The 6,000-nt window shown below is 44.5% G+C and overlaps 1 long non-coding RNA gene across 1 annotated transcript; it reads right to left on the reverse strand.

Moving 5' to 3' along the window:
* Positions 1 to 1,799: 1,799 nt before the first annotated feature.
* LOC110134999 (uncharacterized) lies at positions 1,800 to 5,735 on the reverse strand. The gene is made up of 3 exons (XR_002313218.2): positions 5,655 to 5,735; positions 4,260 to 4,401; positions 1,800 to 2,768 (listed from the first exon to the last, which is right to left on the reverse strand). It is a non-coding gene; the product is annotated as an uncharacterized lncRNA (long non-coding RNA).
* Positions 5,736 to 6,000: the final 265 nt, after the last annotated feature.

Raw genomic sequence — 6,000 nt, forward strand, 5'->3', positions numbered from 1 at the left:
GACAAAGAGAAGAGTGGGAGATTATTCCAGGCAGAAGGAACAGTGTGAGCTAATACATGGAGGCAGGAAGCTGTATGGTATAAAAGGAATGCTAGCGTTTCAACATGGCTAGACTAGAAATGCAAGGCCAGGAGGGGCAAGAGACAGGGCTCGAGAGGTGGACAGCAGCCAGACAGTGAAGGCCTTCCCTGCCGCATGATGTGAGGGTCTGAGGGGAATAAGGCTGGCTGGAAGCTGTGACAACCAGTTGCAAAGGAGTTGTAATAATCCAGGTAGTGCTGGAACCAGAAGTGCTCTAAGAATGTCCAGAGTCAGCTGTCCAGTAAGCAGATGATGGCACAGCCCTGACTTGAGGGGAGACAGAATCTGAGAGTCGTCTGACTATGGATAGCATGGACAGCATGAGGGGCTCCAGGGAGAATGCCTCAGTGGAGCTAAGAGTGCCCAGCTGAACCCAGAGGAGCAGGACTTAGAAAGGAACTGTAAAGAGCAAGGACCCCTGGGGAAGACAGGAAATGGTCCACAGAAGCACAGGAAGCCTGGACAACATGGGGTCATGAAAATCCAGAAGGAAACATCCAAGTGAGGGGCATCAGCAACATCAGATATGGCAGAAAAGCCTGGAAAGTAAGGCCTGAAAAGTTGTCTCTGAAATCATGCAGTATGCATACTTTGGTTTCTGAATTTTTCACTAAGTTTAATGTCTGTGAGATTTGTTTATGTTGTGGCCTGTATCAGCAGTTGATTTTTTTTGTTTGTTTGTTTTCTTCCCGTGTAGTATTGCATTGTATAAGTATATGCTAAGTAATTTACCTACTCTCCTGTCATTTGTATTGTATACAGTTTGAATCTATGAATAAAACTGCTATAAACAGTTTTGTATTTTTATGTGTGCTTTTGGTGAACATGTTTCTCTTGGAGAAATAATTTCTCTTGGAGATATCACATATATATCACATCCAAGAGAAATTATTTATATATATATATAAAGGAAGAGAATTATATATATTATATATTATATATATATACCTAGGAAGAGAATTATGTCATACTATTGTATAGGTATATGTTTCATTTTAGTGGATATTGCTAATTTTTCAAACCACCTAATAATTTACTCTCCAAGCAGTAGAATGTGAGAATTTCAGTTGTTCCATGTTCTCCCACCACTCAGTGTTATTTTTTTTTTAATTTTAGTCTTAAAGATTGGTGAGTAGTGGTCTGTTTTTATGGGTTTAATCTGTCATATACTTACTGACCATTTGAATCAATAACTCTCATTCCCACTGCCATTGATAATAGCAATTTATTTTTTTAGCTGCTTAAGATAACATATGCATAGTTTATTAATTTCCCCAAATTCAATTAGTTCATTCAACAAATATTTATCACGTAATTGCTCTATAAAGATACAAAAGCAAAGAAGAAAGATGTGGTCCTCTCTTAGAGGAGGTAGGAGATGCTTAGCAAATATTCCACAAATGCTTGTTTGGGGAGGCTGTTCGGCCCCTTGTGGGAGCTGTTTTGTTTTACATTAGAGCAGGTCCATTATGACTTTTCAATAAAAATGTTTAAGAAAAGCAGCTCCTTTAAAAAGAAATAGGGACTTCCCATTGGTCCAGCGGATAAGACTCCATGTTCTCAATGCAGGGAACCCAGATTTGATCCCTGGTCAAGGAACTGGATTCCACATGCCACAATTAAGAATTCACATGCCACAACTGAAAAAAAAAAAAAAATTTCACATGCTGCAACAAAGATCAAAGAAGACCTGGCACAGCCAAATAAATAAATTTTTTTTCATCTATTTTTATTAGTTGGAGGCTAATTACTTTACAATATTGTAGTGGTTTTTGCCATACATTGACATGAATTAGCCATGGATTTATATGTGTTCCCCATCCCGATCCCCCCTCCCTAAATTTTTTTTTAATAAGGAAAAAGAAATAATCCCCGGGGTCATGGGACAACCCACGTAGAGTAAGGGAAGATCATGAAGGAAAATGGGAGGGTTCATCTGGAACAGCACTGATTCCTTTCTCCCCAGAGGCTCAGCCTTTCCAGCCCCTTTTCCGTCCTTTTGGACTTCTCTGGATGCGATGACAAAGGAACTGTGATTGTGGGCAGAGGTCTTGCTATTCTATAGGCCAGTGGGTGTGAATCGAGACTGAAGGAGTCTCAAGTCAGTGGCTGGGAAAACACTCGGGTCCTTTCCACCAGCTGGGGCTTTCTCTCCCCAGCTCCTCGAGGAATGGAACTCCCGGCTCAGCAGCAGCTCTGAGAGGCTAGCTTAGTCCATTACCAGCACTGCAGGCAGCCCTACTCCAGCCAGTGATGAGTCACCGGAAAGCCACAAGTGCTTTGCAGCTGAAAGAACCTAGCTCTGGCGTCGATGATCCAACTTCCCTTGGAAAGAGGGAGGAATGGTGTGTCTGTGAGTCCTGGAAGTGCTTATCAAGCCCCCACTTTGTGTCAGGCAGAGTGCTAAGAGACTCAAGAGGGGTCCTGGTGTTCCCAAGCCTCCTGGTCTAGCTGGGACCGAACCACAGGCTTTCTCCCCTAAAACGCATCCACCCAACAGATAGTCACCCATGACACAGTCTGCAGATAAAAATGAACTGGATTTAAAAAAAAAAAAATGAACTGGATTGACATCTGCCAGGAATGTAAAGAATGCAGAGCTCCAGCCGGAAGCCTGTCCTGCCACAGCCACTTCAGTGCTCCTTAGGCCCATCTTCTTCTGAGTCTCTAATTGACCACACAAGGCCCTGTGGGGAAACACGAAGTGGGATCTGTAAGATTCTGGAAACCAAAAGCACCACAGATCTCGCAAGCCCAGAGATCTGGGGCTTTCCTTCACTGTGTCCTGAACCTCTGACCTTACAGATTAAGGTTTCTTATGGGCTTCTCATAAGGAATGATTGTGTTTGTAGAAGGCTAGAGGAGAGGGGAAATCACTCGCCAGCAATTGAACGCATTAAGTCACTCTCCCCAGCTTCTACAGCACATCATTTGTAACTGAAAAGAGCTTTTTTTCTTTTTTGCTTTGCTTTATTGTAGTCCTTTGCCCACATTTTATCTCCTACAGCCCTTATGCAGTCTTACCCTTCTACTTCCCCCCAACAGCCTACCACAGGGCCTAGAATACAAAAGGTCCAACGCAGCCTTTGTTGAATGAAAAATGACCTGAGTCAAATTTCATCTCTGGGCCTCGCTTTCCTCCTTCAACCTGTGGGAGGCTTCGCCATCGTCGACATAAGCATTTCGTCAGTCCTGGAACTTCCCCAGAAACCAGCTCTGGAGAAACTGACCAGGCCATCATCCTTCTCATCCCTGCAGGCAGCTCTCAGCCCTCAGGCCCAAGTCCTCAGCCACCAGCAGCCAGATCCTGCCCCTCCCACCACAGGCTCATCAGGGGAGGAAAGAAGATGGTGGGCAGAGTCCCTCTGGCAGAATCTTGCTGGAGCAGGCGGAAATGTTTCTTTGGTTCTCATGCTCTGCCCAGCTCTCAGGTTTTAGATCTTGGGTGATGGAACATCTAGCTGGTTTGGTGCCCTTGTTTTCATCTTTTTTTGCATATATCTCTCCCCCAAAATCCAGGTGGTGGTGGTTTAGTTGCTAAGTCATGTCCGACTCTTGGGATACCATGGACTGTAGCCCGCCAAGCTCCTCTACTCATGGGATTCTCCAGGCAATAATACTGGAGTGGGTTGCCATTTCCTTCTCCAGGGAATCTTCTCAACCCAGGAATCGAACCTGGGTCTCCTGCATTGCAAGGCAGATTCTTTACCGACTGAGCTACATGGAAGCTACCCCAAAGTCCAGGGGTCAATCCAAATAGAAACCTCAGAAATCTCCCCCTCAGAAAGCCACCCTGAGGTCAGCTCTGATCAGGGGACAGTCATGCCAGGTGGGTCCCCCAACCTGAGCCCTCTGAGGAGGGTGGGGGTCTCTCCCCAGCTGCCTCTAGTTCCCAGCAAATACCAGAGTGAAACACTCAAGTCACAACTGGGAAATTCCTGGTGACTAGTACCCCCCAACCCCACCCCCTTGGGAGGGGTAAGCTGACCTCAGGCTAGGGGAGTGAGTTCCTGAGGAGTTTTATCAATCCCAGCTTACCCCACTGGTCTTCCACAGAGGCTGATCCTTAGAGGCCTGCTCCGGTCACTTTGGGAGCAGGTGTCCTTAACTGAACACAGGATAACATCAGAGGGGTGAGGGTTGGGTGTCAAAAGACCTGAGCTCCTCAGTTTACTCACCGGCAGACTGGGAGAGCTGGACTTTGTCTTTAAGTTCTTTAAGGTCTTTAAGCTCTGAGCCCTGTTCTAAGAACATCCTTAGGCTCCTCCTTCAGATCTTCAATGACAAAAGGGTTTGAGCCTTGGGAAAGTGTTTCACAATCTGGAATACAAAGTAAGTCCCTTTATAAAGGATACAAATTCTCACAAAGTTACTTAATTTTTGTTTTAATGGTCCTTAAATGTGCACAAATATAAAACTAGGCACAATCTCCTTAAAGTTTACCATCAAGATAAAATCAAAACAAGGTTCAGTTCAGTTCAGTTCAGTTCAGTCACTCAGTCGTGTCCAACTCAGATTCTGTTTAACAGAAACAGCAAAACCAATAAGATTTAAACGAAACATTTTCATTTAAATGTGACGGTTGCTGTTTGCTGAAATTAAACTACGACTCCCAGCATGATGTAAGTTCTGACTGTGATACAGCAGGTGTTTTTTTTTTTTTTTTTTTTTTTTTGCTTTCAGGAGGCCTGTATCACAACAGTGCCAGACGATGACTCAGTTCTCCTACTAGTTTCTCTATTTGAACCACTGATCAGGGCATCATTTAACCTTCATTTGGTGAGAACACACTGTGATGCACTAAGTTCCCCTCTGCTGTTTTCTCATTAGCACTCTGCAATTAAAGTTTTAAAAAAATTCTTTTTAATCTTTTTGCCAACAGGAGCCATCTCTCAAGTTTCAATGTCCTTACCTCTAACAGAAGAAGAATCACCTTCATCCCACCTATTTCCCAGGATGGCTGTGAACATCCATTTGCTGTGCTTTTTGCTCAGTCATGTCTGACTTTGAGACCCCATAGATTGTAGCCCTCCAGGCTCCTCTGGACATGGGATTTTCCAGGCAAGTATACTGGAGTAGGTTACCATGCCCTCCTCCAGGGGATCTTCCCAACCCAGGGATCGAACCCAAGTCTCACATTACAAACCAATTCTTTACCATCTGAGCCACAGGGAAAGCCCAAGAATCCCTGCTCCAGGGGAACTTCTCGACTCAGGAATTGAACCTGAGTCTCCTGCATCACAGATGGATTCTTTACCAGCTGAGCTACCAGGGAACCCCATTCATTCATTTATCCAACCATTATGTACTGAGTACCCGCTCTGGACCAGATACTGTTCTAGACACAGAGGATATAGCAGGAACCAGAATGGACAATATCTCTGCCCTATGAAACTCACACTCCAAGGGGAGAGACTGAGAGTAAGATAAATGAGGAAAATAATATGATATTATTCAGGGGGAAAAAATTAAGGAGGGAAGGGGAATAGAGCGTGTAGGGATCTGATAAATGGGTTTCCCAACACTATCAGACAATTCTCCAACACCAGCTAGATGTCCTCCACATAATTTACCTCAATTCTGACACTATCCACCTGGAAACAGCATCGTAGCCCACAGGTCAAGGCTGAATCCTAGGGGACTTCAGATGCCAAACAAAAGTCTGGGTTGCCACCTGTGTTTCTGACATACTGGCTATGAATTCTGAGTTTGTCACAACCCCGTCTGAGCTAGAGTGGCTCAGAGAAAATATTTTCCTTACTAGATTACCAGTTTACTGCACTGCTACTGCTGCTGCTTAGTCACTAGGTCATGGCTGACTCTGCGACCCTATGGATATAATTCAGGAAGAACTAGATGGGAGAGGTGCATAAGGCAAGGTATGCAGGAATGGGTACAGAGTTTTTAAAGTCCTCTTTG

This window comes from Odocoileus virginianus, chromosome 6 (assembly GCF_023699985.2).
Source record: "Odocoileus virginianus isolate 20LAN1187 ecotype Illinois chromosome 6, Ovbor_1.2, whole genome shotgun sequence".
Classification (NCBI taxonomy): Eukaryota; Metazoa; Chordata; class Mammalia; order Artiodactyla; family Cervidae; genus Odocoileus; species Odocoileus virginianus.